The sequence below is a fragment of the Staurois parvus genome, unplaced genomic scaffold (assembly GCF_062004578.1).
Source record: "Staurois parvus isolate SC_StPar_1 unplaced genomic scaffold, SC_StPar_1.0 ptg001918l, whole genome shotgun sequence".
NCBI classification, from domain to species: domain Eukaryota; kingdom Metazoa; phylum Chordata; class Amphibia; order Anura; family Ranidae; genus Staurois; species Staurois parvus.
This window is the reverse complement of record NW_028319714.1, coordinates 305,001-317,500: the sequence shown is the minus strand read 5'-3', so window position 1 is coordinate 317,500 and position 12,500 is coordinate 305,001. Positions and strand designations below refer to the sequence as shown.

The following is a 12,500-nucleotide window of genomic DNA, read 5'->3' as shown; positions in this document are numbered from 1 at the left end:
GGCAGAACCCTTTGGGCATGGGAGCTCCAAGCTACAAGACCATGAGGCAGTCTCCAGAGCCTACCGCAGGAAAGGAGGTGATGTTTCCCCGACAAAGTTTCTTCTTTGCTTTTGAAATCTTTGATAGTTCAAGAAAGGCAAAGACTGCAAACTCGGTTCATCAAAGGAAGAAGACTTTTTTAGAGGACAATGCTATTTTTTGTACAAAAAAAAAAACATTTCCCAGAAAACTGGCATTCCTGGCTCGTTGGTCTAGGCGTATGATTCTCGCTTCGGGTGCGAGAGGTCCCGGGTTCAAATCCCGGACGAGCCCAAGCTTTAGGCAGATGGCCTGAGTTCCCATTTCCTTCTTGGTCGCAGCCAAGGTTCTTTTATGGCGCGCTTGAACTTTTCTAGTGCCCTTGTCTACTGCTCAACCTAGCCTGGGCAGACAGCCAAAGGCAGCCAACAGCACTCGGCTCGTTGGTCTAGGGCAGTGGTGGGCAACCTTTTTTTTCAACTGAGCCAAATCTCGCCAAAACCATGATTGAAATTTATTTTGAGAGCCACATTTTTAAAACTGAAAATACATCTCCCATATAGTAATTCATCCCCCATAGTAATTCATCCCCCATATAGTAATTCATCCCCCATAGTGTAATTCATCCCCCATAGTGTAATTCATCCCCCATAGTAATTCATCCCCCATAGTAATTCATCCCCCATATAGTAATTCATCCCCCATATAGTAATTCATCCCCCATAGTAATTCATCCCCCATATAGTAATTCATCCCCCATAGCAATTCATCCCCCGTATAGTATTTCATCCCTCGTATAGTATTTCATCCCCCGTATAGTATTTCATCCCCCATATAGTATTTCATCCCCCATATAGTATTTCATCCCTCATATAGTATTTCATCCCTCATATAGTATTTCATCCCCCATATAGTAATTCATCCCTCATATAGTATTTCATCCCTCATATAGTATTTCATCCCCCCATATAGTATTTCATCCCTCATATAGTATTTCATCCCCCCATATAGTATTTCATCCCTCATATAGTATTTCATCCCCCCATATAGTATTTCATCCCTCATATAGTAATTCATCCCTCATATAGTATTTCATCCCCCCATATAGTATTTCATCCCTCATATAGTAATTCATCCCTCATATAGTATTTCATCCCCCCATATAGTATTTCATCCCCCCATATAGTATTTCATCCCTCATATAGTAATTCATCCCTCATATAGTATTTCATCTCCCCATATAGTATTTCATCCCCCCATATAGTATTTCATCCCCCCATATAGTATTTCATCCCCCCATATAGTATTTCATCCCCCCATATAGTATTTCATCCCTCATATAGTAATTCATCCCTCATATAGTATTTCATCCCTCATATAGTATTTCATCCCCCCATATAGTATTTCATCCCCCCATATAGTATTTCATCCCCCCATATAGTATTTCATCCCTCATATAGTAATTCATCCCTCATATAGTATTTCATCCCTCATATAGTATTTCATCCCTCATATAGTATTTCATCCCCCCATATAGTATTTCATCCCCCCATATAGTATTTCATCCCCCCATATAGTATTTCATCCCTCATATAGTAATTCATCCCTCATATAGTATTTCATCCCTCATATAGTATTTCATCCCCCCATATAGTATTTCATCCCTCATAAAGTAATTCATCCCTCATATAGTAATTCATCCCCCATATAGTATTTCATCCCTCATATAGTATTTCATCCCTCATATAGTAATTCATCCCTCATATAGTATTTCATCCCTCATATAGTATTTCATCCCCCCATATAGTATTTCATCCCTCATAAAGTAATTCATCCCTCATATAGTATTTCATCCCCCACAGTACTATTCCCCCCCCCCCTTCTAGTAAGCCAAGTCCCCCGTGTCAATTCACTTACCTTTTGCGTTCCTCTCGCTGTCTTCCCGCGCCGTTCGGGTCTTCAGGGCGGACTGTGAGAGGAGCCTAGCTCCCCTCCCCTCACGTTCGGCACGCTGCCCCGCCTACACACATCCTGACAGCCACATCCGCAGGCCGGATTAAAAGGTCCGCGCGGACTTTTGGGGCTGCCAACCGAGAGGAGGCAGGGGAGCGGCCGACCGAGAGGAGGGAGGGGAGCAGGCGCCCGGCACACAGAAGAGCCGCATTAGACTGGGTAAAGAGCCGCATGTGGCTCGCGAGCCGCGGCTTGCCGACCACTGGTCTAGGGGTATGATTCTCGCTTTGGGTGCGAGAGGCCCCGGGTTCAAATCCCGGACGAGCCCACAAGGTGAATTTTTTCATCCCTCTGGAACTCAACAGCACAGACATGGTTTTACCGTAACTTGCACGTACCTACCGGTCAACGTGTAAGCCCTTCTCACGGCAGTCGCTCGAGCTACATCCAGATGCTTTTCACCTTTCTTTGACAAAGTACTTCAAATGGAGCTTGTGGCCTTCTTTCAACATACTTCCTACAATTGAAGTGGCATAAAGCTGAAATTGCATCCATAGCTTAGCCCTTAGTGCTTCCGTGTTCACTTTCCACATGAACTGCAACAGGTGCTGACGAGCCCCGTTCAGTGCTGAGATTTTTCAAAGCAGTGAGAAAAGTTGGATCAGCTTACAATTCAATGCCCAGGGACCAAGGATTTGCTTTGTCTTGACTTTAGAAATGCATGCTGACCTCGTCTCCAAGTTTCCTAGTGCTCTTGACAATAAAAAAAGATATTTTTTTGAGCAAAATATGCAGATGGTATTGTAGTGGGGACTTAGCCTTGGCACTCAAAAGGCACTTGTTCTACTCAAAAAAAAAAAAAAAAAAACTTTTTGTGTATCCAAGGCTCGTTGGTCTAGGGGTATGATTCTCGCTTAGGGTGCGAGAGGTCCCGGGTTCAAATCCCGGACGAGCCCTATGTTTAGCAAACAACTCGGCATTCTATTGGGAGGAATTGTTCAGATGGTGGCTGAATCCATGCAAGCAACTGTGCTAGCGGTAGCCAAGAGTGCTTAAAGGCTCTTGCATTTCCAAAATGTGCAACGGCTACTTCTGTGAAATGGGCAAGATGTGGCTCTGGGGTTCTGCCTCTTTAGTCTAGGGGCTAAAGAGGCAGAACCCTTTGGGCATGGGAGCTCCAAGCTACAAGACCATGAGGCAGTCTCCAGAGCCTACCGCAGGAAAGGAGGTGATGTTTCCCCGACAAAGTTTCTTCTTTGCTTTTGAAATCTTTGATAGTTCAAGAAAGGCAAAGACTGCAAACTCGGTTCATCAAAGGAAGAAGACTTTTTTAGAGGACAATGCTATTTTTTGTACAAAAAAAAAAACATTTCCCAGAAAGCTGGCATTCCTGGCTCGTTGGTCTAGGCGTATGATTCTCGCTTCGGGTGCGAGAGGTCCCGGGTTCAAATCCCGGACGAGCCCAAGCTTTAGGCAGATGGCCTGAGTTCCCATTTCCTTCTTGGTCGCAGCCAAGGTTCTTTTATGGCGCGCTTGAACTTTTCTAGTGCCCTTGTCTACTGCTCAACCTAGCCTGGGCAGACAGCCAAAGGCAGCCAACAGCACTCGGCTCGTTGGTCTAGGGGTATGATTCTCGCTTTGGGTGCGAGAGGTCCCGGGTTCAAATCCCGGACGAGCCCACAAGGTGAATTTTTTCATCCCTCTGGAACTCAACAGCACAGACATGGTTTTACCGTAACTTGCACGTACCTACCGGTCAACGTGTAAGCCCTTCTCACGGCAGTCGCTCGAGCTACATCCAGATGCTTTTCACCTTTCTTTGACAAAGTACTTCAAATGGAGCTTGTGGCCTTCTTTCAACATACTTCCTACAATTGAAGTGGCATAAAGCTGAAATTGCATCCATAGCTTAGCCCTTAGTGCTTCCGTGTTCACTTTCCACATGAACTGCAACAGGTGCTGACGAGCCCCGTTCAGTGCTGAGATTTTTCAAAGCAGTGTGAAAAGTTGGATCAGCTTACAATTCAATGCCCAGGGACCAAGGATTTGCTTTGTCTTGACTTTAGAAATGCATGCTGACCTCGTCTCCAAGTTTCCTAGTGCTCTTGACAATAAAAAAAGATATTTTTTTGAGCAAAATATGCAGATGGTATTGTAGTGGGGACTTAGCCTTGGCACTCAAAAGGCACTTGTTCTACTCAAAAAAAAAAAAAAAAAAAAAAAAAGCTTTTTGTGTATCCAAGGCTCGTTGGTCTAGGGTGGGTGTCGGCAACCCGCGGCTCCAGAGCCGCATGCGGCTCTTTTTCATCTTTGCTGCGGCTCCGGAGCACACTGCCCACCAGGTGACAGGCAATAGGGTTTCAGTGGTCGGCAAGCCGCGGATCGCAAGCCACATGCGGCTCTTCTGTGTGCCGGGCGCCCGCTCCCCTCCCTCCTCTCGGGCGGCCGCCTCAAAAGTCAGGACTCTTTTAATCCGGCCCGCGGAGCGTGGAACATTAGCTGTCAGGATGTAGGCGGGGCAGCCAGGATGTAGGCGGGGCAGCGTGACGAACTCCTCTCACAGTCCGCCCTGAAGACCGGAACACAGGAGCTTTGAGGGCGGAGCCTGAACATGGCGGCAGTGTAGGAGCTCGTGGACGGAGCTCCGGTGTCTGACCTCCCCAGGCCTCCCAGCTTATCCCCTGGAACATGTTAGAGCCTTGCGGTGGGGGACTTACCTGGTCTGACGGCTCCCGGCGGAGGAGAGACTGATGTGGGTGAGGGAAAAGAGAGGAGCGGCGGGCGATTGTTGAAGAGAGAGTCCCTGGACGCTGGGAGACGAGAGGGGCCGGCGCGATCACGTGACCGGCCGCAAAGCACCTCTGGGAGACCGGGAAGCCGGCCGGCCGGCGTTTTGTGGAGAGAGAGCAGCGCTGACCTGTTTGCCGGGGACCGACACACTCTCCCACTCTCCCCCTATCCCCCTAGTAACCCTGGAGCCTAAAAATACGGGAAAGGAGAACTATTGAAACCTGGACAAGGAGTCTGAAGAGACCCTGGGGAGTTCCCCCCCATGAACAGACCCTCAGAGGAATCGACCGAAAAGGCACTCACTGGAAGAAGACATAGGAGGAGGGTGAGTGACACTTATGAATTGCACTTTTGAAGATCTATCATGCTGACCTCTAAAAAGTGTATATAAGAACGGGGGACCCCTAGAGTCTGTATAAAAGGTGGAAGAGACACGCAGAGAGAAGAGGAGAGGCTCGGGGAGAAGGAGGGGGAGAGGGGGGAAGGAGGAGGAGGAGGAGAAGAGAAGGAGAAAAACCAGCAGGGGGACAGAGCAGAGACTTGAAAGTTTTAAGAAATAATATCCCGCCCTACCCATAAACTTATAAAGGACTATAAGAAGGATAAGTGCCACAGAGAAATATGAAAAACAAAAATGTAAAAGGAAGTGGGCTTAAAGGGTCCCAGACTGGCACAATTAAAAAATATACATCCCAAGGAAACGCAACCCCAGAAAGACCTCAGAGCAGATCTGGAGGAGGAGAGAGGTGTTTTTTTTTTTTTTTTTTTTTTAACCCCTTTCTTCTCCTCTCGCCACCTACCCCCACTCTATTGCCTTCGTTATGGATTTTTTTCGTTTTTTTTTCATTTTTCTTCTCTCTCTATTTTTCTGCCAGTGATAATATCCAGGTGGGGCTTGGGAGGTTATGGGGAGGTTAGTCAAGGGGAAAGTCGTCCATGGACGGAGTTTTAGCCCAAGGATCAAATCAAAGGTGGATTTTTTAATCCATAAATGATTAGTAGGCAAATGTTAGGCCTAAAAAGAGGGAGGAGGGGAGGGGGGAGGGAGGGGGTTGGAAGGTTGGCAGGGTGGGAAATGGGAGAGGGAGGTTGTTTTCTCTGCAAAATAAAAGATGATATAAAAACAAGTGAGAAGGGAGAAGGAGAGAGAAATAAAAAATATAGATGGAGGAGAAAAGAGGAAATTTAAGGAAGATGGAAGAGATTCAGTTTATAACATATAACATAAATGGGTTGAACTGTCCCGGGAAAAGATATAGATTATTTAAAGAATTACATCATAGAGAAGCCTCAGTGATATTTTTACAGGAGACACATCTTGAGATAAGCTCAAATGTTAGACTGAGGTCTAAAAAATACCCAACATGGTACTATGCAGATTCCCCGGTTAAAAGAGCAAAAGGGGTAGCAATAGGCCTGGCAAAGAACGTTAGGTTTGAGTTGGAAGATAGAAAAACAGACCCAGATGGGAGATTTTTGTTCTTAAGGGGCAAGTTACAGGAGATCGAGTGTACACTGGCCAACATCTACTGCCCTAATAAAAAACCGGAGGAGTATCTGAAAAAGGTGTTGAGGAAGTTGATGGACTTTAAAAAAGGACGTTTGATCCTGGCAGGGGATTTTAACTTCTGTATGGACCCACAAAGGGATGCCACCTCCCATATAAAGACAGAAGGAAATAAGGCCCTGAAATTATTGAAAAAAGAATTACACATAAGTCAACTGATAGATGCCTGGAGAATTACACACACACAAGATAGAGATTATACTTTTTTCTCAAATATGCACAAGAGATATTCAAGATTAGATTATATATTAATAGAACATCAATTAATCGACCATCTGACCCAGGTAGATATAGAGACAATAACTTTATCAGACCACGCTCCAGTTACTATGAAAATGGAATGGGGGAGAAGGAAAAGCGGAGGGCTGGGATGGAAATTGAATGAGACACTTTTAGTGGAAAGGGAAATAGCTCAGAAAATAGGGGAGGAGATCGAACGCTTTTTTAAGGAGAATGAGACAGGGGAGGTGTCAACAGCCACAGTGTGGGAGGCTCACAAAGCTTATATAAGAGGAATATTAATGGCGATTGGGGCTAGAAAGAAAAAAGAAAGAAGGGAGAAAATGAATGAGCTCTTAGAAGAAATAGATAAATTAGAACAAATACATAAGAATAGAATAACAAAAGAAATAGAGCTGAAGTTAAAAAAACAGAAGGAAGAACTGAAAGAAATGATAGAAGAGGAGAGGAGAAAAGTATATAATAGAGTTCTAAGTGAGAGATATAGATGGGGAGAAAGACCTGGAAAGTATCTGATGAGAGCCCTGAGGAAAAAGAAAAATAGAAATTATATAGAAAAAATAAAAGATGCTAAAGGAAACATGAAACACTCAAATAAAGATATCACCAAAGCCTTCATAGAATATTACAGGAAACTGTACAATATAAGCCCCTCGGAAAGTTCAGAAACTATAGACAGTGAGAAAAACCAGAAAAGAAAGAAATATTTGGAAATGGCTAGGTTATTAAAATTAAATGAGGACCAACTAAACTCCCTAGACGCAGATATCTCACAGGAAGAAATAAAACTAGCATTAAAGGGGACAGTGTCGGGGAAAAGCCCAGGCCCAGATGGTTATACAGTGAGATACTATAAAAAATTCAGTGAAATCTTAGTACCAAAACTCAAAAACTACATGAATGCACTAGGTGGAGAGATGGAAGTAAGAAGAGAATCATTACAAGCCCAACTCGTGCTCATTCAGAAAGAGGGAAAAGATCCCTCTCAGTGTTCTAGCTATAGACCTATTTCACTACTGAACACAGACACTAAGTTGTACGCAAAGGTCCTAGCAAACAGATTGAAAGAGCTAATGCCTGGATGGATACATGAGGATCAGGTGGGCTTTGTTCCAGGGAGGGAAGGAAAAGATAATGGGGTACGATCATTGATGCTAATCCAAAAGAGTAAAAAGGGAAAAGAACCGGCGGTACTACTGTCTATAGATGCTGAAAAAGCGTTTGATAGGGTAAATTGGAGATTCATGATGGACACTCTGGAAGCTTTGGGAATCGGGCCTAGGATGAGAGAATGGATAGGAAAGCTGTACAGATACCCCTCGGTGGTCATTGGGGTAAATGGGGAGAGGTCAGAACCCATTGAGATGTCAAACGGAACAAGACAGGGATGCCCATTATCCCCATTGCTGTATGTTATATCTCTAGAACCTCTACTATCAACAATAAGACTGAATAGAGACGTAAAGGGAATCCGAATAGGAGATACGGAACATAAAGTTGCTGCTTTTGCAGACGACTTGTTGTTCTATGTAGGAAACCCCAGGATAACACTTCCAAACTTAATGAAGTCACTAAAGGAGTACGGAGAACTATCAAATTTAAAGATAAATCCAACAAAAACGGAGATTCTAAATATAAACATCTTAAAAAACGAAAAAGAAAGGATACAAAAAGAATTTCCCTTTAAATGGAAAGATAGAGATATAAAATATCTAGGAGTAAAACTCACAGCCTCACATAAACATCTATATAAACTAAACTATATTACACTGATAAATGAGATTAGAGATGAATTAAAAAGATTGGAGGGAGGAACCCCGACATGGATGGGCCGTATTAATCTGGTAAAAATGGTAATAGTACCAAAAATCATATATAGATATCAAATGATCCCAATTAAACTCCCAGAGATTTTCTTTAAAATAATTAAGAAATTGATAACAAGATACATATGGAGGAATAAAAAACCAAGACTGTCATACGAACTGCTAAGTAGGAGGAAAGAAAGAGGGGGTTTAGGGCTCCCAGACTTTAAAAGATATTACAAAGCGGTAATACTGGCAAGAACCATAGATTGGATATTTAATAATAAAAAAAGCTGGGTGAGAATAGAGAATGAACTCAGCGGAACAGACTTGGGAAGAATGATATGGGTACCAACACAGTATAGGGGTTTAAATGACAATGTAAATACATACACTTTGAATGTTTTAAAGATTTGGGATAACTTACACAGAAGTATGAAATGGACCTTTAATTCTACACTGATTCCACTAAAAAATACAGAGTTTTTCCCCCCAGGTAGAGAAGAAATAGGAGGGAAGTGGTTTAAAAAAGATAAGGTGCAATTAGGAGACATCTTGGTGGGAGATGAAATAGGAGCATATGGCGAATTGAAAAAAAAAGAGGGAGAGATTTTCACTAAATTAGACGAATGGCGGTATTTCCAATTGAGGTGTTTTGTCGGAAGTTTGCCAAGACCTTTAAGGACAAGAGACAATTGGAACTTGTTTGAAAAGACATTGGGAACACAAGGTGATGGGAAACACGGGATTGCTAGAATTTATAAAATACTCACTGAACTAGACACAAACACGAAACCAACATATTTAACAAAATGGGAAATGGATATGGGAGTTGTGATAGATGAGGAAAAGCAGAGGAGAATGTATAGATTAACTCACGAAAATGTCTCTATGAGAGAAGTAGAAATGAACTATAAGTGTTTGACAAGATGGCACATTTCACCAGTAGTAGAAAATAAGATGTGTGGAGAGAGCACACCGCTGTGTTGGAGGGGATGTGGAGAAATAGGCACAATATACCATATATGGTGGGGATGCCCAAAAATCCAGATATTCTGGACAACAATAATCCACTTAATAAGAAAATTGACAGAAATAGATATAAATCTAGATCCAGAAGTATGTATTTTGCACATCACGGATATAACGGTAAATAAATATAAAAAATCAGGGATATGGAACTATATAAATGCTGCAAAAGCCCTGATACCCAAGTTCTGGAGGCAAATAGAGGCACCAAAGGAAGAGGACTGGATTGAAAGAGTTGAGCAGATTAAAAAGATGGAAAGGCTGTGCCATACCCAAGAAGATAAGATGGAGGTTTATCATGGGAAATGGGAGAACTGGGAAAAAGCCAGATTATATATGAGGTGTAGGAAAGAATAAAGATAACAACAGAAAAATTCCACTTGCTGATATAAGAAGACGTAGAGAAAAGATAGAATAGGCAGAGGGGACATAGGGTGGGGGGTGGAGAAGGGGGGAAAAGGTTGCATAGAGTATATAAAGTAGAAATGTTGGTTAATATAATATTATAGAATATATTTTATATATATATATATATTTATATTGTGATGATGAAATGTAATTGAAATGGAAAATTAATAAATATTTGAATTATAAAAAAAAAGACCGGAACACAGCGCGGGAACACAGCGAGAGGAACGCGCGGAGCAAAGGTAAGTGAATTGAGACAATATGGGGAATTAATTACTATAGGGGGGATGAATTATTAAATGGAGGATTAATTACTATGGGGGATGAATTACTATGGAGGATGAATTACTATATGGGGGATGAATTACTATGGGGGATGAATTACTATGGAGGATGAATTACTATATGGGGGATGAATTACTATGGAGGATGAATTACTATATGGAGGATGAATTACTATATGGAGGATGAATTACTATATGGGGGATGAATTACTATGGAGGATGAATTACTATATGGAGGATGAATTACTATATGGAGGATGAATTACTATATGGGGGATGAATTACTATGGAGGATGAATTACTATATGGGGGATGAATTACTATATGGAGGATGAATTACTATATGGGGGATGAATTACTATATGGGGGATGAATTACTACATGGAGGATGAATTACTATATGGGGGATGAATTACTATATGGAGGATGAATTACTATATGGGGGATGAATTACTATGGAGGATGAATTACTATAGAGGGGATGAATTACTATAGAGGGGATGAATTACTATATGGGGGATGAATTACTATAGGGGGGATGAATTACTATATGGGGGATGAATTACTATGGGGGATGAATTACTATATGGGGGATGAAGCTAACTGCACGATCCTGTATATAGCATTAAGGTAAGAAACAATATATGCAGTGTCGGATTTGTTTTAAATGTTGCAATGGTTTTGCGGCTCCCAGTCTTTTTTTTCCCTTCGGAAACGGGTCCAAGTGGCTCTTTATGTCTTAAAAGTTGCAGACCCCTGGTCTAGGGGTATGATTCTCGCTTAGGGTGCAAGAGGTCCGGGGTTCAAATCCCAGACGAGCCCTATGTTTAGCAAACAACTCGGCATTCTATTGGGAGGAATTGTTCAGATGGTGGCTGAATCCATGCAAGCAACTGTGCTAGCGGTAGCCAAGAGTGCTTAAAGGCTCTTGCATTTCCAAAATGTGCAACGGCTACTTCTGTGAAATGGGCAAGATGTGGCTCTGGGGTTCTGCCTCTTTAGTCTAGGGGCTAAAGAGGCAGAACCTTTTGGGCATGGGAGCTCCAAGCTACAAGACCATGAGGCAGTCTCCAGAGCCTACCGCAGGAAAGGAGGTGATGTTTCCCCGACAAAGTTTCTTCTTTGCTTTTGAAATCTTTGATAGTTCAAGAAAGGCAAAGACTGCAAACTCGGTTCATCAAAGGAAGAAGACTTTTTTAGAGGACAATGCTATTTTTTGTACAAAAAAAAAAACATTTCCCAGAAAGCTGGCATTCCTGGCTCGTTGGTCTAGGCGTATGATTCTCGCTTTGGGTGCGAGAAGTCCCGGGTTCAAATCCCGGACGAGCCCAAGCTTTAGGCAGATGGCCTGAGTTCCCATTTCCTTCTTGGTCGCAGCCAAGGTTCTTTTATGGCGCGCTTGAACTTTTCTAGTGCCCTTGTCTACTGCTCAACCTAGCCTGGGCAGACAGCCAAATGCAGCCAACAGCACTCGGCTCGTTGGTCTAGGGGTATGATTCTCGCTTTGGGTGCGAGAGGCCCCGGGTTCAAATCCCGGACGAGCCCACAAGGTGAATTTTTTCATCCCTCTGGAACTCAACAGCACAGACATGGTTTTACCGTAACTTGCACGTACCTACCGGTCAACGTGTAAGCCCTTCTCACGGCAGTCGCTCGAGCTACATCCAGATGCTTTTCACCTTTCTTTGACAAAGTACTTCAAATGGAGCTTGTGGCCTTCTTTCAACATACTTCCTACAATTGAAGTGGCATAAAGCTGAAATTGCATCCATAGCTTAGCCCTTAGTGCTTCCGTGTTCACTTTCCACATGAACTGCAACAGGTGCTGACGAGCCCCGTTCAGTGCTGAGATTTTTCAAAGCAGTGAGAAAAGTTGGATCAGCTTACAATTCAATGCCCAGGGACCAAGGATTTGCTTTGTCTTGACTTTAGAAATGCATGCTGACCTCATCTCCAAGTTTCCTAGTGCTCTTGACAATAAAAAAAGATATTTTTTTGAGCAAAATATGCAGATGGTATTGTAGTGGGGACTTAGCCTTGGCACTCAAAAGGCACTTGTTCTACTCAAAAAAAAAAAAAAAGCTTTTTGTGTATCCAAGGCTCGTTGGTCTAGGGGTATGATTCTCGCTTAGGGTGCGAGAGGTCCCGGGTTCAAATCCCGGACGAGCCCTATGTTTAGCAAACAACTTGGCATTCTATTGGGAGGAATTGTTCAGATGGTGGCTGAATCCATGCAAGCAACTGTGCTAGCGGTAGCCAAGAGTGCTTAAAGGCTCTTGCATTTCCAAAATGTGCAACGGCTACTTCTGTGAAATGGGCAAGATGTGGCTCTTGGGTTCTGCCTCTTTAGTCTAGGGGCTAAAGAGGCAGAACCCTTTGGGCATGGGAGCTCCAAGCTACAAGAC

At 43.1% G+C, this 12,500-nt stretch overlaps 6 non-coding genes across 6 annotated transcripts; all 6 read left to right on the top strand.

The window, feature by feature from the left end:
• The first annotated feature begins 241 nt into the window (after window positions 1–241).
• Window positions 242–313, top strand: TRNAP-CGG (transfer RNA proline (anticodon CGG)). Its single transcript has one exon. It is a non-coding gene; the product is annotated as a tRNA-Pro (tRNA).
• Window positions 314–2,856: 2,543 nt separating this feature from the next.
• TRNAP-AGG (transfer RNA proline (anticodon AGG)) lies at window positions 2,857–2,928 on the top strand. The gene has a single exon. It is a non-coding gene; the product is annotated as a tRNA-Pro (tRNA).
• Window positions 2,929–3,364: 436 nt separating this feature from the next.
• Window positions 3,365–3,436, top strand: TRNAP-CGG (transfer RNA proline (anticodon CGG)). Its single transcript has one exon. It is a non-coding gene; the product is annotated as a tRNA-Pro (tRNA).
• A 143-nt stretch (window positions 3,437–3,579) lies between these two features.
• TRNAP-UGG (transfer RNA proline (anticodon UGG)) lies at window positions 3,580–3,651 on the top strand. Its single transcript has one exon. It is a non-coding gene; the product is annotated as a tRNA-Pro (tRNA).
• Window positions 3,652–11,568: 7,917 nt separating this feature from the next.
• TRNAP-UGG (transfer RNA proline (anticodon UGG)) lies at window positions 11,569–11,640 on the top strand. The gene has a single exon. It is a non-coding gene; the product is annotated as a tRNA-Pro (tRNA).
• Window positions 11,641–12,193: 553 nt separating this feature from the next.
• On the top strand, window positions 12,194–12,265 carry TRNAP-AGG (transfer RNA proline (anticodon AGG)). The gene has a single exon. It is a non-coding gene; the product is annotated as a tRNA-Pro (tRNA).
• The last annotated feature ends 235 nt before the right edge of the window (window positions 12,266–12,500 follow it).